This window comes from Nyctibius grandis, chromosome 4, assembly GCF_013368605.1.
Source record: "Nyctibius grandis isolate bNycGra1 chromosome 4, bNycGra1.pri, whole genome shotgun sequence".
Classification (NCBI taxonomy): Eukaryota; Metazoa; Chordata; class Aves; order Nyctibiiformes; family Nyctibiidae; genus Nyctibius; species Nyctibius grandis.
The window spans coordinates 26,897,423-26,923,383 of NC_090661.1; the positions used below are offsets into that span (position 1 = coordinate 26,897,423).

General features: G+C 37.4%; 1 protein-coding gene across 4 annotated transcripts in view; it reads right to left on the minus strand.

Annotated features, from left to right (window-relative positions):
• FUT8 (fucosyltransferase 8) overlaps positions 1–25,961 on the minus strand; it is a 130,321-nt gene that overhangs the window by 96,152 nt on the left and 8,208 nt on the right. For 3 of the 4 annotated variants that reach the window (XM_068399507.1, XM_068399506.1, XM_068399505.1), the window contains exon 2: positions 10,077–10,150. The exons of the other annotated variant lie outside the window; for it this stretch is intronic. The gene's annotated coding sequence lies outside the window, so the exon portion shown is untranslated. The remainder of the gene's footprint in view (positions 1–10,076; positions 10,151–25,961) is intronic. 4 annotated transcript variants of the gene reach the window in all.

Genomic DNA, 25,961 nt, shown 5'->3' on the forward strand with positions numbered 1-25,961 from the left:
GGCTCTGCGCTGGACTCTCTCTAGCAGTTCCCTGTCCTTCTTGAACTGAGGGGCCCAGAACTGGACACAATACTCCAGATGCGGCCTCACCAGGGCAGAGTAGAGGGGGAGGAGAACCTCTCTCGACCTGCTGACCACACCCCTTCTAATACACCCCAGGATGCCATTGGCCTTCTTGGCCACAAGGGCACACTGCTGGCTCATGGTCATCCTGCTGTCCACTAGGACCCCTAGGTCCCTTTCCCCTACGCTGCTCTCCAACAGCTCTGCCCCCAACTTGTACTGGTACATGGGGTTGTTCTTGCCCAGATGCAGGACTCTACACTTGCCCTTGTTATTAAATTTCTCCCCGCCCAACTCTCCAGCCTGTCCAGGTCTCTCTGAATGGCTGTGCAGCCTTCTGGTGAGTCAGCCACTCCTCCCAGTTTTGTGTCACCAGCGAACTTGCTGACAGTGCACTCTAATCCCTCATCCAAGTCATTAATGAATATATTGAATAGAACTGGTCCCAGTACCGATCCTTGAGGGACTCCGCTAGACACAGGCCTCCAACTGGACTCTGTCCCATTGATCACCACTCTCTGGCTTCTTTCCTTCAGCCAGTTCACAATCCACCTCACTACCCGATCATCCAGACCACACTTCCCCAGTTTAGCTGCGAGGATGCTGTGGGAGACCGTGTCAAACGCGGTCTCATAAGGGAGATGTTCCACTCCCTTAATCATCTTTGTGGCTCTGCGCTGGACTCTCTCTAGCAGTTCCCTGTCCTTCTTGAACTGAGGGGCCCAGAACTGGACACAATATTCCAGATGCAGCCTCACCAGGGCAGAGTAGAGGGGGAGGAGAACCTCTCTCGACCTGCTAACCACACCCTTTCTAATACACCCCAGGATGCCATTGGCCTTCTTGGCCACAAGGGCACACTGCTGGCTCATGGTCATCCTGCTGTCCACTAGGACCCCCAGGTCCCTTTCCCCTACGCTGCTCTCCAACAGGTCTGTCAGCTCAAGTTTCCCACATACGACACAGGCTTTTGGAACAGTTTGGCATAAACTTTTTTTCTTAGTTTTTTTTGTTTGCTTGCTTGTTTGTTGGTTTGGGGAATTTTATTGCTTTAAGTGTTATGCTTTCTCTTCTCTCTTGCCCTATTCTCTCAGATTTTCTATGCTTGACAAAAAAGTGTATTATAGACCAAAACCACTGAATATTAGGATATAAATAAAAAGCCATGAAACCAAATAAATCATTGCAATCACACACCATCAAAACATTCTTCATATATTCATAGTTCTGACGATTTTAGGAATTAAGATAATTTTAAAATGTTCAGGAGACCATTAGCAATAGTAAAATGAAGCGGGGAAAAGGATCAATTTGTGCTGACAGTAAAGAAAGAAAAACATTAGGTTCCCCCAAACACTTTGCACAGCAACCAGTTCTACCAAAATGATCCCAAAAGAATTCTCATATTTGATATTAAAAACTAAAATAAAATAAAATTTTAGCAATGACCTGGTTCTTTAGTTGTTATAAAATAACTTGTCTTCCCTGCTTGCTTAGGAAAAACATATTTTTATAGTCCACTCCTTATTCTTGTATAATTAAATGACAGGTGGGGAAAGATTAAAAAAAAAAACCACACATGCACACACAACAGAAAAACCTAGAAGCCTCTCCAGAATTTGACTGCATGAACTGGTCCAGAGGAACAGGGGGAAAAAATGGAAAAATTCTTATTGCCTTGAAGAACCCCGAACAAGCAGTCATATTGAGCAATTCAGCTGCTGAAGAAAGATAAAGAATTCATAAATACAACAATCTTTCTAGATTAAAGAAACACTTGATTACTCACCATAACAGGACAGGAATTAGACTGAAATCAAAAGAAGTTACAGCATTAAGCAGAGTAACAGAATAAATTGCATTTCAGAAAAAATACTGTAGGCGTGTACAAAAAAAAAAAAAAAACAGGAAAAAGCATTTGTTTATACTATGCCTGCTGAAAAGAATATAGATTAAAAATGGAAAAAAAAAAACCAACCAACCTTTCCTGTGTGCATATGGGCACACACATGCTTTTAAGGTCACTAAAGAAATGGAACAGATTAAGATCTTGTTGAAATACAAGACACTAACAGAAGTATTTGGCAATGACTTAGTGAGTGTCTACAGGGAAAGGGGATTTGGAAAGAGCATAAATGTATGGAAGTACTAAATTGCAACAAAGTTCCAATCATTTTCTGTATCAAATTATCAGTTAATTCTTCTGATGCTTCTTTACAGTCTGTTTCGAGTCTCAGTACATACAGAGCTGGAGAAAATCCATAGATTTTAGGGAATCATATAGAACCTACTGATTATATTTGGCATGTACCAGGAAAAGGTCTCACGGTCTCTGCCATCAGCTCCATCTCCAGATGATAGGTTTACAACAGTTACTAAATTATGAAAAAGTCGATGCAAAGGAATAAATTAAATGCAGGCAATAAGTAATCCTTCAATATATGGCAAATGAGGAAAACCTTCAAGTACTGCCAAATTTGAGGGATTTGCAGAGTTCAAGCCTGAAAGATTATTGCTCCAAAAGGCATGTGAAAGAAATAAAGGTAGAGTGAGGAGTGGGAAACTTATGTTATGTAGATACTCTCCAAAGCCATTAGAATGCACGAACTGCATTCCACTAATTACTGCCTAGCTTTCAAAGAGTATTTCAGATCTCCAATGTATTTTATTTTTATGGACTTGGTTCTGACATATTTTTGTTTGCAATTAATCGATTTGGCAATACATAACCAGAAATTCTACCCAGTTGCCAGAACACAACATCTTATTTAATTTCATGGGCTTTTTATGTCCAACTAGGTTCTTAAGATGCTTTGAGAGCTAGTTTTTTTGTTTCTTTTTCTTATCACGTACTCAGAGCTACAACCAGAAGATGTTGCCAGAGAGGGGAGGGAGAATTTCAAGCTTCCACAAGAACATAAAAACAATAAGTACAAGCTACCTCGTGAATGCACCTCACCCACTCGTCACGCCTCATACTGATATCCAAAGTCTCCTTGCTTTCTCTAAGAGTCTGTATCCTTTGGTAAATCCTCTTTCAGTGAAAATTAATTTTACAGATTTTACTATGGTACCCTCTGTTGAGTCTTGAAAGAAATCCACTTTCCGGTAATAATGTTCCTAATGTATTCCAAACAGAGATAGCATGAAACTGTATCAGAAAGTCAAAGGCATGGACAGCAGCACCAGCATTTTAGTTATTCTTCTTTCCTCTTCTGGTAAAAGCCACCTTATCACCTAACTTTTCGTCCTTTTCTTGGTTCTCTTCTTGTATAACTATAATACACACAGAGGTACTCCTGCAAGTACTCAGCAGACAGAGCTGCACTTTCTTCTGCCCAGTAGAAGGACAAAAGGCAACAGACACAATTTGGAACACAGTAAATTCCAGCTCAACGAAAGAAAGAAAAAAAACCCCAAACCTATGAGGACTGTCAAACACTGGAGTAGGTCTCAGATGATGTGGAATCTCTATTCTTGAAGATATAAAAAAAACAGACTTGAGTAAACTGCTCTAACTGGAGCTGCTATTGAGGGGCTGGGCTAAGAGGAAACTTCTTCCAACCAGCATGATTCTACAATTCCTGCATGCTGAAAAGATCCGTGCAGTTTACACTACAGAGACTGCAGTACGAAAAAAGTTAACCAAAACACAGTGGTTAATTTTAAAGACAACAGCTTGATTTCAATCACAGCAACCTTTAGGCAATTGAAATTGTAGCCAATTGCTGACAAACCACACTGTGAGGAACATCAATAAAGAATTATTTCACAAGACAGGGAATGTGGTGTCTACAGAGTGAAACAATGTTAGCAGGAGACTTTTTTCATTTACAAAATAATTTTGTTTAAACATTAGATTTCGCTTTATCAGCAAAAGCTGAATTTTGAAATGTTATTCCTACAAGCAAAATGTTGAGTTGTGGGCTTTGCTACATTCTTCCTATTTCAATAAATTGGTTTAAAAATCATGGCCATATCACAAGGAGGTTTTTAATAAAAAGCCTATTTAAGTTCAGCCACTTACAAGCCTATTTTTATGTAGTATGAATGAAGGCTAACTGCAGTAGTCACAATGCTTTCTGAAATTTTTGTTGAACTAAGTATAGCTAGGGTTAATTTAGAAAGCCTTCTGTGGGGGAAACTTGTTTTTACAGTGTATTAATACTGTCTCCAACATAATCTGACATCCCACAAATTTATCACTGAAATCCAATGATCATTGAAACTTTTTCCTATTTTTTGCATCAGAACCAGACATTTTGTCCAAGGTAACACATATCTTTTACTAAAGCCATCCATGTGATTCAAACACATTAAATGAGAGAGAATGAATGATTCCCAGATAAATTGCTCAACTAGTTGGTTACCAAACATGTCTGTTTTCAGCTCTTACCAATGTCCTTTCATACAGAATTAAAGTACAAATCTTCAAAACTTCTCAAGTAACACCTCAACAGGATAGGCTTCTTAAATGTCTAAAATGAGATACACTTTCCCAGAATCTGAATGATTCTTATAACTCTTTTCTAAACCCCTTCCTACTTTGCAAAGTTATTTCTGAAGACCAGACCAGACCTCCAACCTAGCCATAATATACCCACCATAGTCCACTAATATTGTATACAGCAGTAATATCCTCCCCTACATCCCTCCTACTGGCTGATTTATTGAAAAATACTGTCTCTAACCTACAAGTGCAATCTACAACATCAGTCTCTAGACCTGGGATCATGCATTTGGCTCTATCCAAATAACAAGTTCTTCAAGTAAGTTCAACTTGCCAAGCAATTTAACAGTTAGTGATCTCTTTCTATCATTAAAATTGCTACATCTTCAAAACTACAATTCTTAGAGATTTACTAGGAGCAATACGTTCTCCCCAAGACCCAGAAATGGCCATGACTAAGAACCCCCTGCCATGCACCCTTCAGGGAACCTTCCTTAGGGTCTGAAAGTTCCCTGTTTATTGACAGTTTTTGGGATTCGTTAACCAATTTCAACATAGTTAACATGAGTTACAACAAATATCTTCAGGAAAAGTCAATCTGATTAAAAGACAGTATCATTAGGATAAATTTCAAGTGAATCATCCTATAACTAACTTATGTCCTGATTGGGTTTTTTTCTACATACTGGCAAGGTACCTAATTTTTCTCATTCCCTTTAGACTTGGATTATTTCAACATTTGTTTAAAAACAAAAGAGATCATAAAGAAAAACATAAGACTGAAGTACAAAAACAATTAAACGAAGATTTTCCTACGCTAACAGGTTCTGCCAATTTCTGAAGTGTTTATTAGCCACCATTTAACATAATCCAAACATTGACACAACAAAGTACTGAATTATCAGTGTACTATGATTACATCATTTAAAAAAAAAATAAGCAAAGCCAAAACAACAGCAGAATATTTCTGTATTGTAGATGTAGTCTTGGCATTTATCCGCATCCTGTTGTTCTCTCCATGACAACTACAATTTCTTCTAATAAACAACAAAAAGGGGGCAAGACTAACACTACTCAGTCTACCATTTTATCTAAAATTATAATATTAGATAAAAATTCATAACTCGCAGATACTTTCACCAGAATTGGCTATAGCAACTCTCTGTATTTCATATTAAAAAATGAAAAAACCCTGTGACATAGTTCCTCACCTATTTAACTGCAGGAACTTGTGAAGCAGGAAACATATTCCAGACAAAATAGACTTCTTGTCTGGCTGTTTCCTCTGATCTTGTCTCCTTAAACAATTTGTCAACACTTAGTTTTAGTTTAGTGCAACAGTCTAATCTCAGACATTTAAAGCAGTATAGATTATCAACGATATTTGAAATTTGATTTTTCAGGCACTATAAAAATACTACTAATTTATAGCCAAATAATGTCCACCAGGTTACCATCTCTAATTCTGCCAAATTTATAGTCACTGTTTTAGATTTGAAATATTTAAGTTTTAAATTCAATGCATTCAAGATCAAAAGTTACTTGGTCCATCGGAAGAAAATATTTAAGCTAAAAATTTTTAAAATAGAAAACATTGTAATTTGCAGAAAGAGACTCTATGCTGCTTCTGGGCATCTTTTGCATAAAGCTGTTCTCCCCATGCTCCACTCACAAGAGAGATAGATAGCCAATTAAGAAAAAGAAAACCACAGCTAGAAACTAGACATTAAATCATAAAATGTAATAAGGTTATCAGAAGGCTATTAGACCACCCCTTTCCTCTAAGATGAGATCACACATGCTCATGTGTCTTACTACTTTTTATGAACTTCCAAAGATAGACATAGGCTCTTCTCAGTCTATTGCAGTGCTTCTCAAGCCATATTGCATTAATCTCCACTGGTAAAAATGTAAACTTATTAGGTTTTGCAGTGTTCCAAAAGACCTCGAAGAGCAGCACTTACTCTTTCTATTAAATCCACCTTGATTTTTTCAAACTCTCCTCACAGGTCATGGACCCAGTGTTTTGATCCTCGGTACTATTGTCTTGTGGACTCTCCAATTTGGCAAGGTAATTTTGATTTCTTTGCATGTATTAAGTGCATGGCTCAAAACTGGACACAACGAGCTAGTTGACTTCATTTCTACCCTAAGCTGAGCAGAAGGATTTACACAGTGTTTCATGACAGTGCTTCCATTTATTTATCCTGGTATGATGTTACATTTTCAGAACTTTTTTTTGTGCGTGATACTGTTGACTTAAGGTCAGCTCTTAACCCTCAATCATTTTCTTCAAAACTTTCAGTCATTCCTTATTCTGTATTTGCCTATTTTATTTTTCTTTAATTTAAAGGCAGTGTTTTAAGCTTGCCCTTGATGGCTTGTATCCCCTTCGTCCCAGATCATTCTAATTTATTGGTTCATGTTAAATTCTAATCAAATCTTCCAATTTCTCTTCAGTCTCTCAGCCTGGTATCATTTTTCACTGCAGTAACCATGCAAGTCAACAGATACGTTAGTAACCTCTTTTCTTGAGAAGGAAACAGACGTGAAAGACTGTTTTTTCTGCTGCTGCATCAGAATTGACTTATATAGAATGCATTTTTAATAAAGAATATATTTCAGAGCGCTAGCCAAGCAATAAGCCACCTTTCAAACAATAATCCAAGCTAAATGACTACCAGAATAAAACAGTGAACTGAAGCCAAATGTGAGAACAAGAAACAGACTTTGCTGATCCTCAGGCAAGGGGAAAAGTAGTAAGCAAGAAAGACAGTAGATGCTCCAGAAACACAGACAGATGGTCCACCTTTGATCCTGATAAAAAGGGCAGGGCGACATCAGCAATCTTCTGAAAAGATATTTTCCTTTTCCATCAGGAATCACATATTAATCTATTTAGATATGTAGAAATAAAGAGTATCTATCCAAGATTTCAGGTGCCCCTACAATAAACCTTAAAACTCAAAATGTAAAGGCCTTTTGCAGAGATTAGTTTACCTTCAAAAGCCTAACACAGATAAATCTAACTTACAGTATGTCCAAGAAAGGATAAGAAAGTGTTTTAGAATATAATAAAAAAAAGCCCAGTTGATCTTTCTTTTTTCATAAACCACAAAACCGCAGTTCATAGATGGAATGGATTAGACCGAGTGTGAAATATGATGTGAAAAAAAAAGGGAAAGACTACCATGGGAATGTTTTTACATGTGAGAAGCATCAAGAAAAAATATTAAATAGGTAGATGGATTAAATACAGTTTTTCCCAGCCAGACTCTGATAGCAGAAAATAGTTCCAAATGCAGTTTGTTATGCAAACTGACAGGAAGCAGGAATCCAATATGATCCATAGATTGCATAATCAAGTAATATGGGAAAGATATCGGCTTCGCTCTATTACTTAGTTACTTGCCTCAACTTACCAGCACTGCCTAGATCTTACCTAGATATTAAGTTCAAAACAGCTTTCCTCCCCTGCTCAATACCCCTTAGTAGCTGAGCAATGCATACAAAAGCACTCGCTTAACTAGTGCTCCAAACACTGCAGTTTATAGACCTGCACAAATCCTCTTAATTATCCTCCCACACAAATTGAACAGAAAAGGCAAAAAGAGGTTTCATGCAGTTCTCATCCACTGTGCTTTGTCCTTGCTAAAGGAAGGACTGCATTTCTATAAGATGCAACTATCTCCACAGTTTACAGACAAATCAAGGTAGTGCCAACACAATACAAAATGAAGTATAAAAACTAAGTTATAAGCAAGCATATATGCATGCATCCAGGCTCACACGTAAACAAAAAAAATAATTTAATTTATAAAACGCTAAACTAAGATACAGACAAATTGCTGTTATTACATAAGATCATTTACAAGGGACTAGCCAATTCTGGTAAGAAGTGAGGTTTGGACAAGTCATGCAAGTTCTTCATATGTACTTTTCATTCATTTCCAGGGCCAGGAGCACACAGATATTTCACACGGGGCTGGGGCAGGGGCAAGACTATTACAGATTTTCTAGTTATCTGCTAAGATATTTTCCCTCTGAATCATTGTTTCTATTCGGTATTGACAGGTCAGTCCTACTAACAGCAAGGGCTGGGAGGGATCTGGCAAGATTACCCAGTTCTAGTCTAAAGCTCTCACAGAAGCAGCATCTGTTCTTCTCTGAAGTCAATAGTCTATTTCCAGTCCAACAACTTTAACACAGCATTACCACAAACTGCTGGACAGATCCACTGACTGGCTGCTGCCTAAAGGGACAGGTTATGCTCCCACACTCTTTGATCCTGCCTGCAGAGCCTCATTTCTTCCTTTGCACCACTTTAACGCTTTCTGAACGCTTATCTGAGCTGATCCAACCCACAAATCAAGACCAAAACTAGCCACCTTTTTGCTGGGTTTGTGAGATAAATCAGTTAATCAGTTTCAGCAGGAGTCAGATATGGAGGAGAGCAGGGTTCAGGAAATGGAAACAACCCCTTTCAGCAACAGTAAGCAGTTACAATAGCTAACCAAGTTTCAAGAAACCTAACTGAAAAGTGGATGCTTGGAAAGCTACCACCATATTCTTTGTTCTGTCCTGGCCATGAGGTCCTCAGAACATCATTTTAAATCCCATGTTTTCTTCTCTTTTTTCCCCCCCCAAAACCATTCATTAAATTCTTAAGCTAATAAAGTACTTCAAGGGTTATGACCGCATAAATAAATCATAATAACTGAGAGTACTTTAGATGCCTTCAGCTTGACAACCATTACCAACATTGGGTGAACAGTAGAAGCACCTCATCTGCAACAAATTTGCTTGAGCTGTTAGACTAATCTGTTCAATTGTGAAAGTTCAAGACACTTTCACAACTTTATCTTTACCATAATTAACAATACTGATCACAATAGTCTTTTCTACAGTTGCATCAAAAAAGAAACATCATAACATGCTTGGTTTCCAAGTTCACACCTGAATTCATGTTTCAGTGAAGTCCATTCTTTAATCAACTTCTCAAAAAGAAGAGAGTTACTCTTCTTCTCAGATTTATCTTTTATGATACATTTATTTTAGTATTACGGTACTTGCATAGACCTTCAAAAACATATGAATCTGTAGTATTAAGTTTTTAATACTCATGACCATTTAAGAAGTACAGAAGTGCTGCTTATCTCTGAGAAATACATGTAATATCTGCAATAGAGATGAAAGGGCCCAAAAATACTGCCAAAGAATAAGGGCTTTGTACATAAGACAGAGTATACATAATGAAACTATCAATCAAATAATTTCTCTTTTTAAAAGTGAGAGGCAAAGAGGAGAAGGGAGAGAAATGGGTATAAGGAGAAAAGAAGGGTGAAACGCATGTCTGATTGACCCAATTTTGTCAGTGATCTGACACAAAAGCAAAGGACCTGACCTCTCCTTTGCAAAGTTTGCTTCCTCCAGCTGACAAGGATTTATCAACAGAAAGGCAGTTTTCAGTTGCTGTTCAAGTAGCACAGGTCTTTGTCTAGTTTCTTTACATCTAGTTTCTGTCCCAGTGGAGGCAACATCACAGAGGAAGAGAAGTACTTACCGCAATAATTATTGTTCAAATTAATACTTTTGGAGGACTCCTCCTCACTTTCATTTTGAAGCCTTAGTAATTCTCTGAAAGTAGACGAGGAAAAGAAGATCATTAGTTGTTATCCTTTTTTATCTTTACCCATGTTTTCATCCTTTGACTATTACATGCAGCATTCAAGAGATGCATGCAAATGCTCATTAAAAACATTGCTCAGAATTTTATATGATTTGTGATTAGATGACTTGTAGTAAAACTCTTATGAATACACAAATTTATATGTATGAACAACCTCTATTTATACTGAGGTCCAAAAAATAGAAAACGTCTGCTTTATCGGCAAAAAAAAACAAAGGTTAAATATAGACCCTCAAGGCATCTATGAAAACAAATTAAGAAAGCGAGGAGAGAAAAAAAAAGCAGTGGATTCATTCTTGGGATATATATAGCCAGGCTTTAGGAAAAAAAGGTTGAGAAAAATTATAGGATCAAGATCCTAAAACCAGATGCCAAAAATTAAAACAGTAAACTCCTCAAACCGAAATAGTTGCCACATGGAAAAGAATAGGCTGTACCTTTACAACAGATGAAAGAAAATTAAGTTGGTTTGTACCACTTGTTTATTTATGTTTGTACATAACATACCATAACATACATAGTAGACCATATATAACGTAGTAGGTTGTTTTAAACAATATCTTACTTTTGGGTTGTCAAGGCATGGAGTTACTACATCATTGTGTTATAACAGGGGTCTCACTGATTCTGAATGGCTGTATACTACTGAACTAAGTGTTGATTCTTGGCCATTTAACCGAAAAGCAATCAAAAACTGCATGTATCAGACTCTGAAACAGCATAAAGTGGATGTTGAAAAAGCTAATTTGTGAACCTAACTTCAAGGAAAGCAATAAAACTGGGGAAAAAAATAAATAGGAAACCAATTAAAGCAACAATAGTACCAGGAATAGGAGTGAAGAGAAAATGATAAATGCTTCAAATAATTGTCTTTTACTGCAATGAGAATTCTGCCAAATTAGTCTTATTTTTGAACGAAAATTAAGTGATTTTATATTTTGAAGAGCAACTTCAGCAGCTGTACTGTTAAATGAACAAGGTGAACTGGCAACTGTAAAAATCTCAAAAGCAGCAACAGTGATAAAATTTAAAAAGAGAGTGAATTCTGTATTTTCTTTTTCGTGTAATAAATGAATTAAAATAATCAGCACCTACAAGGTCAGAGCCCATGAACTTCCAAAAATTGAATGCCTGGGTGATAGAGTGATATAGCCTATTTTCATTTCCATTTGAGAGTGATAGTTTGGGAATATTTCAGCTAAGGCAGCACTCAATAAAAAGGATACAGGTTTTACTGTGATAAAGGATCTCAGAAATCCAAACAAAAAAAACACAACACTGTTACCCCATGTATAAAATGTAACATCAGGGTTTTAGCTTTCCAGAAAAACTAAACTAGTTCTTCTATTGTACCTCTCATCAAGTCAGTTACACTACACTACCTGTTTCACAAAAATGGAGAGGTGAAACTAACAGCTGAAGGTGAGTCAGGAAGCCAAGCAAAACTGAATTTGGAGCCCACCTGTTCCAAGAGCTAGCCCTACAGTGAACCCATTAGAGCACAGTCTAGAATTATGATTACTTTTAATTTTATATGAAGCATTATGCTGTATCTTCTTACAAGTCCATATTTGCAACCCCAATAACAGGTAGAAGGTAGCATATTACGTGAGCCTTATGTACCGAAAAAATGGATTTAGACAGATTGGCTCATAGTAAACATGAAGTGGAAACGTTTACATTTCATGTAATGAAAAGAACTGTTACTAAATTAACAAGTTGATTTATCTGTAAGCAACAGAATTACAGGCAGTACCAAAAGGCCTGAGTCCTACTAGGGTGGCCCTACAAAAAGCTCCCCAAAATTTTAAACTGTGGTATCCTGAAATATATAAAAACACACAGAACAATAAAAAGAATGCATGAATATTTGGGTCTTTTTTTCCACATTAACATACCATCGGAGTGAAGTAGATGCTTAACAGTTGTTGACAAAGTAAAGGGGGGGAAAAAAAAAGTTCCAATGTAGTTTATACCTCTGCTCCAGGAAAATTTGTCCACAAAACAATTTAAAAAATATATATAGTACAAAACAATGAAATATGTTGAGTTGGCTTAGCATAAAACAGTCCAGCTTAGCCTGGTCAAGTCATTTGTAGATCCACTTAACAGATACTACCTGCATGACAATGAAATCACGGTTCAAAGTATTGTTTTGCAACCAACTATGCACTGGTTTTAGACTACTTTCTTGTAGTCCATAGTCTGTTCAGAGTAACTCACAAAGAAGTAACAACTGCTGTACCAAAATCAAGATGCAGGAGACAAGTGATTTTTTTTTTTCCATCGATAGATCTATTACTAAGAGGAAAGAAATAAAGCCCTTTCTTTTAAGACCATCACAACTAATGTGAACTCTAGGAAAAATAGTCAACCTACTGAGTCATTCAAAACCTTAAAACTACCAAAAGGCTTACAATTTTCCAGCTTAATACTGTTAACATATTCCTGAAAACTGAATTCTATTTATAATGTAAAAACTACAACTATTTAAAAAAAACTTTGCATTTGGTGTTCAATCACCTCAACAGTATTTACAAATATCACTAGATTAATTACACAGTGGTGCCTTCCAGATAAGTCTGCCCCTCTTGCAGAGATCTTTTTTGAGATAAGGGTCATGAAGTGACCTTGCAGATAGGAAGTTTTAGTTATATACCCAATTCTGACTTTGAATTGCTGGGTGAACATGGACTAGTCACTACCTTTTATTTTTAGAAATATTAATATGTTTATTAAAAATGCATCCTTATAAAGGGTTCAACACCACCCAGAGTGTTTAATCCAGTCTCCTGCATTACAAGAATCCATTCAAAACAAAGTCAAAAAAAAGTCAAAATAAAGTCATTCAAAACATTTCATTAACACTTTTCATGTAATTTAAGTTGAATTTTAAAAAGACACAAAACTTGAATGCAGAACAGCAAGAGAATAGAATTGAAGGATGGCAGCCACATTGTAAGTGCCTCCAACTACAGAAGTGTTAGATGAAAATACCTACATCACCTCAGGAATACAGAGGGGTGGGGCGGGGAGGGAAAAAAAGGAAACACTTCCCTCTTCCTTTCCCCATTTGACTAGGACAAACCGATTTAACACAGACACTAGACCCATATGCCAGACGAGGACTACTTTCCCAATACCACAGGAAGAATGAGACACCCCACTCAAAATCCCGCTTTTCGTCAATGACAAATTCCCTCTGAAGAAGACGACAAATTATGCACCAAGAGGAGAAAAAAAAAATAATAAATATTCCCTTCTGTTCTCTACAGGATACCAGTGGTAGCCCTGAAGAGCAGAACTTGTAAAATTGGAAACTTCATGACAAATAACAATCAAATATTTTCCTCGCTGCTTTATTCTCAGAGATTTCTGTTATTCCAGTACCAAGAAATCTCATATGCTCATTTTTAATTTCTGACTCTAGGATCAACCTTATCATCTGACACAGTCGTTTTACATAAATACATAAAAAATTATCTTGAACCACTGAGTTTCTTTCTCCCCTTTACTGATTTTGTAGGACTAGACCTCACTCTTTGATTTTCAAACAAGATTTGTTATTAAGTTTATCCCTCAGATGTATTTATTTTCAGTTGTTTCTCTCCCATATATGCCCTCACACCCAATAAAGACTATTCTTATTGCTAGGTTTTACTTGCCAAATTCTTTCATTCTCTTTTAAGAAGGCAAGTTCAACTTCAGCATAATCATACTAACAGTTCTTTCTTTTCCAAATGATTTTATCTTTTCTCAGTGTCACTGTAATCAGAGCTATATACTGTCTTAAATGCAGATCAACCAATGCTTTATTGGCTGGTCCTAACAATCTTTTTTAAAAACTAGAAACCAGCTGGTGTGTCTTAGAATCACGCTACTCTCGCAAAGCCACATCATCTGAGAAGGAAACAGATCAGGATTTGGGTCACAGAACAACAATCTACCTCTGATTACCAGTCTAGTTATACCAGGAGTTCTTGTCAGTGCTCAAGTATGTGAATTTGCATTTTTTTAATTAAATTTAAATATTTTTCTATTATTCCAAACACATAAATCATCCTCTATGACTAAGTATGATAATTCTGCCTTCTCTAGTATTAGCAATTTCAGTTATATCAGGAGTTCTTGTCAGCACTGAAGTATGTGAATTTGTAATTTTTTTTTTAAATTAAACTTAAATCATTTTCTATTACTCCAAACACATAAATCAGTCTCTACTACTAAGTATGATAATCCTGCCTTCTCTAGTATCAGCAGTTTCAGAAGCACACAGACCAGCTTTTTAGCGAAGTCACTTGCTTATTTCAGTGCTGGCTCTACAGTTTCAAGCAGCTGGCAGAGAAGTGACTGAATCTATGTTAGGAAAAACATTACAAGAAAAGAATCAATTTAAATGACAAAACTGTTTAAAACAAACAAACAAAAAACAAATTCAGCTAAAATGTTACACTGAATGTTTTTTGATGTTCGCTAAAGAAAAATAAATGAAAAATTATTCCTTCTGTAAGCCAAGTGAAACTCAGAACATGCGTTTTCCAATTTTAAGACAAGAGAGAATGTGGTTTTCTAATGGAGAAACAGTTATTTAGCTGAAAAACTGAACTTCATTTCTCTTATACCCATCAATACATCTGTCTGGTATCATCATTAGTTAATGATACTAAGCAACTTTCCTTAAAGAAATATGGAAAGAAAATACATCCCAGGGAAACAGAAAGATAATCTTTTTAATACATATATTTAAAAAGATATATATATAAGATTATCTATATATAATATATATTTTTATATATTATATTTTTTTAAGAATTCTCTTTTTTTTAGTTCAAGATTCGTAACTGCTAAGAGCTAAAGAAAATCTGGAATATACTCAATCCATAATATGCGAGGATCAAAGCCAAATCACCTAACTTCTACTGCACACAGAAGAAAGGCTCTCAGGAACTAGCTGTTTTGCAGTGAAGTGTACAGGATTCTTTCTGCGGTTCAATTTTGTAGAGAAGGTTCCCCTTCAAACAAGCTTTGACTACCACAAGTTTGAGAAGGACAGACAATTGTTCAATGAAATCCTACTTTAATCAAACACTTGTTTTTCCTTATCAGACAGCACTTTGCCACGTTGATCTTGTTCTGAGAGTACAGCATTTTTAATGAAGTAAAATTCAGTATCATTAAGTGCTTATCATTTGTGGAAGAAGATCTAAAACAGTTGCTATAAAGTCCCTTCATGATCTTGAAATTTTCACACATAATGGTTTCTCAAGGCATAAATCAAGAATACTCTACAAAACTGATACGTACACAGAACAGTACATAATCTGCTGATTTCTTTCATGGACATATTAAAGGGCCAAACTAAGAATTAAGTTACTAAATAACATGCCAAATAAAAACACATTTTTAACCTATTCGCTTGCTAGGAGTTAAGTCACCCAGAATGTAATAAACCAATGTGACACTGTGCAATTCTCAAGTTCTTTCCTGCTCCCCTCCTTCAAGATACATTGGCCCAACCACTTGATACATTTTTCCCTTTTATTTAAAAAATACATGACCCTAGCTGACACATCCCAATATTCCCAGAAGACAGGTCACTGTTGTTCAGTGCCCCCAGCCCTACATTTTTCACTTTGCAAAGTTTCATGTATGCTGCAGTGACATTGCTAATACATTACACACTTGCATGCATAGTGCAAATCTGGGGAAAATTTGGGAAAACCGTGCAAGCACTGGACCTCACTTAGCTCTCTCAAATCCAGGCAAACATATGTTATCTTTCTTTTCCCCTGAGTCCCACTTCTTCTCAGCCATGTGAAGTGCCATCTGTGCTTCCCAGTCAGGCAAGCTAAAAATCTGCTATCATTCATATCACCAGTGAGCAAATTAAAGGCAAATACTTTTGTCTTTAATAAATCAACAAGACTTCCAAATGGCAATCTACATCACAGCTCCAAACTAATGTGTGGTGAGCATGGTTAGTTAGGGGTTCACAGGAAGGAAAAGGTGGCAAATAGTAGACTGTCTTCAGAGCTTCCTTGATCTGTGTAAACTAATGCAAAAACTATGGGGAAATAAAACAGGAGTAGCTGGAAATCTCAGAAAGTAAACAAAAATATGACTCAACTGACACAACACATTTAGTGGGATACTACATAAAGCTAGAGGGCATACTTGGCTCAGGAAGGAGAGATATAGGTGGTGGAGCAGGAAATCTTGTCTTGAATATCTAAGATTTGCATACTTGTTCTGAGATCCAGAACGCAACAGAAGCCAAACACTCCATGTAACATTAAAATGAGAAAGTTACAGTGAGAAGGAAAGTGTAGATCTCCTGTATATTACCAAACAAGAAAATTTAAGTGGATGAGGGAAGTGGAGTGGAAGGGACTGTTGAGAGAGGGTTTTTTGTTTCTTTTTTGTTCTTTGGGTTTGGTTGGTTTTTTTTTTTCTAGACAGCTAGCAGAATCATTCAAAGCACAAGACTTAATGATTCACAGGATAGGCCTTTCAGAAAGCAGATCATAGATACAACCGAGTCAACCTCTAGTTGGTAACTGGCTCGACTATTGGCTTTACAAAAGTTAACCTAAAAAGTTACGTCAATATACTAATGCCTGAAACTTTTCCAGACACTGAAATGTAAATCGTCATGTTAGAACAAGTCCGGAAACACTTCTGACAAAGGCCAACTGCACTCTTCCAACCTCTGGGAACAGTCTGAGGGTTATCACGTGGTCAGGAGAACTTCCAAATGGTACTGCATATGCAGCTACCTGTTTTGAAGGCTGAGAGATCAACAGAAAGGACAAATCTCAAACCATGTCAGCTGTCCTCAATACCGGACAATGCTCCACTTCATTAGTGTTGATGCAGCCAAAAGGGATTTGAAGTCAAACCAGCTTAAGGAAACAAAAAGTAAGTGCAGATAAAGCCTGGAAGATTACACAAAACTAAGAAAAGGGGAAAGTAGTAACCACGTTTAGAAATTTAACCAAAAGAATGAGGAAATTTAGAGGCAAGGAAATCACCCTGTGTTCTCTCACAACAAGCTGCTGAAAGAAAAAACTGAAAAAAGCTGTTAGGAAAGTCCAATTAAGAAAGTTGTTAAGTGAGAATACATTCAACATGAAAAAGAAGTAAAGGCTGAAATGCTGGCAAAACCTTTTCTCTTGAAATAAGGTCAAGAAACTCAACGAGAAACAAACCTGTGTTTGAATTTGAGGAAGGAAATTGTGCAGTATAGGTTCATGATTATTTGTTATGGGTTAGTTCAAAAGAGAAAGCCCATCCTATCAACAGACAAGGCTATGAATATAATGCTTGACAGTCCCAGCAAAAAAAAAGTAAGATCTAAATCAGCAAGCTTCACAGAATAAGAAAGACAGTACCATGCATGTCACTGAAAAAAAACCTGATGTTGAAAACACAACAAAAAGGAACATGGCTGTAAGCCAAATAAAATCTATTTCATATTTATATTAAAAAGCTAGAGGGCCTTGCTATTAATTATGAGGGATGATTTTAAACTGTGGTATTTAATTCAGCCTACCAAACTTCAGATATAAAGGAGATACATTTTTCTAAAAATTAAAAAATACACACCTTACTATCCACTACAAATACCAGCAACTCCTACAAATACCATCATTCACTCTTTTAGAGTTGGAGAAATATATATTGAAAGAGAAGTGAACACACAAAAGAAATACCAACACCAACAGCATTACTAAGAATCCTTTATGTATGTATTGAAACAATTCATGTAGTGGTGGATAAAAAGAAAGAAACAGCATCTCCTGTTGTGACTTAGATGCCTTCCCTGTTCCTTCCTCTTTTTTTTTTTTTCTGCCTTCTTAAAACGGTAAGTTCTTCAAACCTGCCCACACTGAGCACACAGTTTGATATTGCTATGGAAGTTATACTATGAATTCATACATAATTTCATCTTTCACTTTAAGTTTTTCAAACACAAACCAAATAATAATCATAGCATTTTATTCCGAAGTCTATCATCAAACAGCTTGAATGACTCTGCTTTTTTTAACTAATTGGTCAAATAGCACTAAGGTGACATTAACAAGACTGGTCAACGTCATGGCTGTGATTCAGAACCATACCAGCAGCTGTGCAGATTTCAAAGATGGTATCAATTTCATACTGCTGCCATTGCTGCTCCATGGGAAGGCTATAAACAGATGGAAGCAGTGTTCAGTGTCCAGGAAGCTGAGAAAAAAGGAAGACACAACACTGCTTCCCTTGAGGCAAGACAGCGCTACAGCTTCCTGTTTATCAGACACAGGCTAATCAAAGGCAGATCTTCAAACAAAGGTCAAGACGACTATCAAAGCTGAGATTCTAGCAATTAAGACCAAAGAAGTGGTCAAGGATTCTCAGTAAGAAAAACCTGAAAGACCTTTTTGAAATTTGTCTGTTAGGTGGCTGATGGTGCCTGATAATGAAGGAAGCTGAAAATTTGTAGTGAATATAATTTCATTAGCATGAATATTACACAAAAAAAATATGCAATTTATATATTTCAGTACACCAGAAAATGCCTTTGGAACTATTCCATACACCAAGCTTTATAGAGCTTAAATGTTAGGGAAAAAATATGTAGTAATACTATGGCACTTTTCATTTCAGAGAGGTTTCAGGTCTTTTAAGTTGCCCGTATTTGAATAATCTTTGACAGGTCTTTTCCTTGAGCATGCTTCACTACAAACAGACTAAAATAGAGTGACATTAAGAAGAGACTATTGCTAAATGTATGCACAAAGTTTCCTCCTGAAGTGGCTCCGATATTTTTCTGTCTTCCACTTTTACTATCCATTAGGCAATCCTGCGTTCCTCTCTTACTCCTCTGATGCTTAATTTATCAAAGAAATTTTTAGAGAATCATACATATGTCTTCCCTACTTAGGGTTAAAAAGCAAATATCATTTTTAAAATTACATGTTGAGTTTAATCAAACTGAATTTCATCTTTTTATCTCTTTCTGTCTATAATGTATGAAAGAAAGCAAACAGACTCACTGCAATGAACTTACTGTGGGTTAAAGGCTCCACAACTGAGAGTTCTTCATTCACTCCCAAAACAAGTATATAATGGTAGTAATTCAGGTTTCCTTACACTATCCAATGACTGTGGTACAAGCTACGCTATGTGACCACTATTAGTTATAATCTAGTATAATTATGTAGTTTTGTATATATGTATAATATGCATATGTATTATCTATACTATATGCATAAGCTAGTTTTCATACCACAAAGAACTCATAAATTATACCAAACATCACTTCTGTTTTCCTCCGTAACAACAGCTTCACTTAGCCATAGATCACACTTTCCCACAGCAGTCAAGAGCTGCTGACAGACACCATGCAAAGAAGACAAGGCAGTACTCAAACACCAAGGGATACAGTGCCATGAAATTGGGTTTTCTGCTAAATCCTGATCCCAATAATAATCAGAATCATAGAATCGGTTTGGTTGGAAAGAACCTTTAACCTCGCACTGCCAAGTCTACCATTAAACCACGTCCCTAAGCACCACATCTACTCATCTTTTAAATACCTCCAGGAATGGTGACTCAACCACTTCCCTGGGCAGCCTGTTCCAATGCTTGACAACCTCTTCAGTGAAGAGCACAGTAGGAAAGGAAAAGGCAGTATATGGAAGAACTCAGGGAACCATGAAAAAAAAAACATTGGACAATGTTAAAAAACATGGAGATGTAAACTCAAGCCTGATGTGAAAGCACATTTTGTAGTAGCTTTCACTATACGCGTAGTTTTACAGAGATATAGTTTGACATCAGTGCTGTCCATCATTGAACTCATTAGAGAGACTACTGGATAAAGGAGGACAAACTTGTCACTATACTTCATACATCTCCATCAGGAAACAGAAAGTCTAAAGCAGAAAAAGAGCAAGATAAAAGATAGCTGAGGGAGAAAATGTTTTGTTGAGGCTCAAACTGCATCGTGAAGAACTGATGCCTCTTCCTTCCAAATATCTTTTCTCCACACACTACACATGCCAACCGAGTAACTGTCACCAATTACATATATGCACTAAGTGCAGCTTAGGGAAGACAAGCCCCTGAAATAGTGCAAATGCCATTAGAAGTGACAGTTTGAAAGACAATATTCCATTTTGGTTTACTAGATTCCAGCAGAAACTTTTCACACTGATATATGTGCCAATACACCAAAACAACACAAAAAGTATTTACACTGATTATTCTTACTGTCACAGTGTATTTTTGGGTTCATTTAATGTTAGTACATACTAACTGTGCACACCTGGGACTATCCACCTTCAAAATAACAGTAAGTCTTCACACAGCACATCCAAACATAGCTGAAGAAATCTCAGATGGGAATTCACAGTTCACAGCACTTTTTCTCTACAATCACATTTGGCCTAACACATAAATTAAAAAATGCCATAATCTAAGGGCTCTGAGCTCTAGATACCCTTCAACACCAGGTGACTGCAGTTAATAAACACCAACATGGATGCAACGTTTTCAAGCAACAACCAAGAAAATAACTGTCCAAAGGAGCATTCTATGCACTTCCATTCCAAAGCACTTAAGACTTCACCTCTTTTGATAAGATATGTCTAAGCCAGATAAAGAAATAATCAATATCCTTGTGGTTGCTTTTGCCAGGGAAAGTAAGAAGTTTAAGGAACAACAATACTACACATTTGTACGACATTTCAGGAGAAAAGCCACTAACAAAGGTTATCAATCTAAAGATTCCCTGTTTGTTTATAACTTTGAGGAGCACTTGAATAACAGAAATGGCAGACAGTAACGTTAAGCACACAAGCTGTTCTTTACTGCCCTAGAAGTCAGATCAATGGAAACTCCCTCAATAAACAAAAAACTGTACTGGCTAAATATGTTTGACTTGCAGGTGCCACTGAATTACACCCACTATTTACAAACTTCTCAGCAGGAAACAACGATCTTCATGAACTCTCAGGAGGCACCTTTGCTGTCTAACACACTGTGAGCATATTGCAACATTTCACATCAGTGTCATGAGAAAATATATTTAAATAAAAAATTAAAGACTGTGAAAAAGCTTTTCCGTATTTACATTAGCTATATAAACATTAAGAAAGTCAAAGGAAGGCTGTTTAGAATTTATATGTACTTTTGAGACAGCACTCTGAGCACTTTTGAGACAGCACTCTGAAATTAACAAGATACAAATCTGCTTCCTATTTTTCACATTTATTTTCAAAAATAACCATGTAATTGATATTTTGGTTGACACTTCTGATGGGACACTAAACCATATCTCCATCTACTAGGTCAGGTTTTTAGAAACATAAAAAAATCAGTCATATAAATCTGTAAAAAACAAAAACCCATCAAGATTAATCATTTATCTTCCTAAACAATCTGTAACAAAACACATTTAAAATATCTTATAGATGCCTTAACAAACATGGCGTGACTTGACAATACCTGAAAATCTTTACTACATTGTATCACAGCCAATTTTATGCTTGCCTTCTAAAATACATAATTCGTTCACAAATCTACTCTACTTTAAGGAGAGTGCTCTCTGTCCGACAAACCAGGATGTTATTTAACCAAGAGCAAACCTGGAATCTGCCAGTACTGATCAAGGATCAGTTTGAGAAAAAAAAAAAAAAAAAAAAAGAAAAAAAGAAAAAATACACGTCTCATTAACAAAAACTGCAGATAAAAAGGATTTATATTTAATCTTTTCCAAATGGTAACTGCTGTCACCCTGACATAAAAAGTTAGGTAAAAGGGTATCTTAATGACAGGTGAAACTCAAAATATTGAGTTGCCTAAATTACTGTCCAGAAGTAACAGTATCCTTAAGTACTGAGTGCAAGTTAATTTTAACAGTGAAGCGTAAATCCACAGGCACTTAACCTGAGAATTCGGTTAAAACTCACTCAAAAAATAAACAACTTTCTCAAGCAAAAATATAGAAAACACTGCAATTATGTCTTCAGTTAAACTAATGAGACACCGTAATTTCAAAAATTAATTTTGATCATCCGACTTACCTGAACAAGACGACATCATCCCTGCAGAAATGCTGTACGGGTACCTACCAGTTCCCTACTTTTGGGAAAGCTGTCATTAGCTCTTCAACAATTTACTTGACTACAGCCAATAGGTCTAACCCAGCATAAAAATTCCTTTACAGTTATTACAATTGATGACAAAAGCGTAGGAAAAATCAAGCCATATTACATGTTAATGTATTTATCAAATACTATTTCAACAAATTCTAACCATAATTGCAAAAATTGTCAACCAATAATCAGAATTCTGTTATACATTCAGATATTCAGCTATTACATGCCTCAGGCATTTGGACTAATAGTTTTGTGCTCCCTCTGCCTTCATAACTCATTTAACCCTTTCTCAGGTCTTCTGCTTTCCATCCTGCATCTGACATACGGTGAAGCATGTTATACATCCTCAGATTCGTTCTGTAAATGGGGGAAAAAAAGAAAAAAAAAAAAAGCAAGGCTATGACAGAGACAGGACAATGGAAAGAAGTTGATAGGTATCAGAAGACCATTCAATCAAATACAGAATAATTCCTAGATGCTTATGCACATAAATAAAAAAATGCTTGTAGAATGCATAACTGAGACCCAGGAAGCCATTTTGCAATTAAGACCCATACACAGTGTAAACTCTAGTGACCTGCACACTCATGAGATGAGTAGTCTCAATATTGGTTTTGGCACAACCCTATCTTTTCAGAATCCAGTCTCAACTACAGGGAAATGTGTTCAATGCCAACAGAAGAGCATCCTCCCTTGAGAAAACAAACATAAAACCGTAACGCTGCATTGAATCACAGAATGGGTGAGATTGGAAGGAAACTCTGGAGGCCATCTTGCCCAACCCCCTGCTCAAGTGGGTGCCACCTAGAGCCAGTTGACCAGGAATATGTCCAGATGACTTTTGAGTCTCTCCAAAGATGGTGACTCCACAACCTTTCTGGACAACCTGTGACAGTGCTCAGACACCCTCACATTAAAAAAAGAGTTTCCTTATGTTCAGACAGAACCACCTGTGTTTCAGTTTGTACCTACTGCCTCTTGTCCTGTCACTGTGCACCACTGAAAAGAAAGAGCCTGGCTCCATCGCCTTTGTACATTCCTGTATTGACCCTGAGAGACAGCTGCACGTTTAGGAGTTAGTGATCCACATAACAGTTAACGTGAGTGGGTCCAGACCTGTGCTGTGACACACAAATTCCTTGGCTGCGGGATAAACTCAGTCAGCTAATTGTAACAGAGGAGCCTGCAAGCAGCTCCCACTTGGTACCGGTGATTACACTACCTGAATGGTCTTGCCTTTATCTAAAAGTGCAGCAAGAACTTCTCACGAGAACATCCTTTAGGAATACAGTTGGCTTTTTGTGAGGGTACTATATAATAGCCTGCATGACTAGAAGGGAGAGCTTCTCTCCACAGACAGGATCTGCTCTGGTCTACACAATGCACCAGGGAAAAAAATCAATACATGCTCCTCTGACTGATGCTGCATGAACACAGGGTGACCAGCATCTGAACGGACATAAGATTTACTTGCTATCTATATTCCTCTTCTTAGTCTGTCTTATTAAAACCATTATCTTACTAAGCCCTTTGTTGTCAGGCCTTTCTTACTGAGATCCAGAAAGTACACTGCACCATCTCTCAGCTCACCTTGACTCCAGTACTTCCCTTCAGGTATTTATATACATTGATAACATCCCCCCAAGCCTTCTCTTCTCTAGGCTAAACAGTCCCCAACTCTCTCAATCTTTCCTCATAGGACAGATGCTCCAGTTCCTTCATCATTTTCGTGGCTCTCTGCTGGACTCTCTCCAGTATGTTCATGTCTCCCTTGTACTGAGGAACCCAGAACTGGACACAGTACTCCAGGTGTGGCCGTACCAGTGCCGAGTAGGAGGGAAGAATCACCCCTCTCCAACTGCTGGCAACACTCCTCCCAGTGCAGCCCAGGATACCATTAGCCTTTTTTGCCACCAGGGCACAATGATGGCTCATGTTCAACTTGGTGTCCACCAGGAACCCCAGGTCCTTTTCTGCAAAGCTGCTCTCCAGCCAGTCGGCCCCCAGCAAATGGAGTTTTTCCTCCCCAGGTGTGGGACTTGGCATTTCCCTCTGTTGAACTCCATGAGGTTCCTCTCAGCCCATTTCTACAGCCTGTTGAGGTCCCTCTGGCATATTAGCCACATATCCCAGTTTTGTGTCATCAGCAAACTTGCTGAAGGTGCACTCCATCCCCATCATCCAGTCATTAATGAAGATATTAAACAGGACTGGACCCAATATTGACCCCTGGGGTACACTGCTAGTTTACTGGCCTCCAACTAGACTTTGTGGCACTGATCGCCACGCTCTGGACCCAGCCATCAGGCCAGTTTTCAATCCACCTCACTGTCTGCTCATCCAGCCCATACTTACCCAGTTTCTCCATGACAATCTTATGGGAGATAGATAGTGTCAAAAGTCTTACTGAAGTCTAGGTAGACAATATCCACCCCTCTCCTCTTGTCTACCAAGCCAGTCATTTCATGATAGAAAGTTATCAAAGTTGGTCAAGCATGACTTCCCCTAGGTATGTCCACGCTGACTACTCCTGATTACTTTCTTGTCCTTCATGTGCCTGGAAATGGTTTCCAGGATTAGCTGTTCTATCACCTTCCCTGGGATCAAGGTGAGGCTGATCAGCCTGTAGTTCCCTGTATCCCCTTCTTGAAGAGAGGAGCGATATTTGCTTTCCTCCAGTCCTTAGGCACTTCTCCCAATTGCTATGAGCATTCAAAGATTATTGAGAGTGGCCTCGCAATGGTTGACTCTCCATATACTGTCTAGATATAGCCAAGAAAATAACTTACATATGGAAAGAAAGAGAGCAGGCTGCCAAAATACAAAAAAAAAAATACTTTCTAAAAGCACAGTGGAGTAAGGTATCCCCATAACATGGAACGCTTCCTGGGAAAAATGGTATGAGTGTTCCCTGCTTAAATATCAGAACTGCAGAGTGAGACAGTACAGATAAACCCTCAAAGTTAAGACCAATGAGAAAATTGCCACATAGCAAAAAAAAAAAATGGTTTGAGTTTGTTTCATTAGGGAATCACTTGTAACAGTGAACAGACCAACACTGTAGACATGCATCCTGCTAAGTAATCCACTTAGGCAGGCATACAAATCTGTCAGTTCCCCTTCTGTACTCGTGAAGAATGAGCAAGCCTGCCTTAAATAGCCACAGCATTCAAATATTGAAGCAGAGGTTGATACAGTTAGGATAGTAGATGTAATCACAATCTGCATAAGAAAATGTGCCATGAAAGGCAGAGTCCTGGAAGTCCTAACTGAAAATACAGTTGGTCACAAAATTGTAATTGTCTCTGCAAGCAGGGACAGCATGATCTTATCTCCTGCAGGACTTTAGACAACAGTGGACTTGGAAGTAAGCAAAAATCAATGTTCTGTAAAATGGTATCTCAAACTCATTTTGTGGAGAGTCTAGGATCAAAACACCTCTGGCTGAGAGGCACCAGCATATCCTGTTACATATCAAGACATGTTTTTATGACCTCACTGTCAGATTTCACTACTCAGGATATTTCCTATTCTTGGCCCAGTAGCGTGAAGCAACTAGGGGTACATCAGAGATGTGTGTTCAGCATGCCTGAGGATAAACTACAGGCAAGTGATT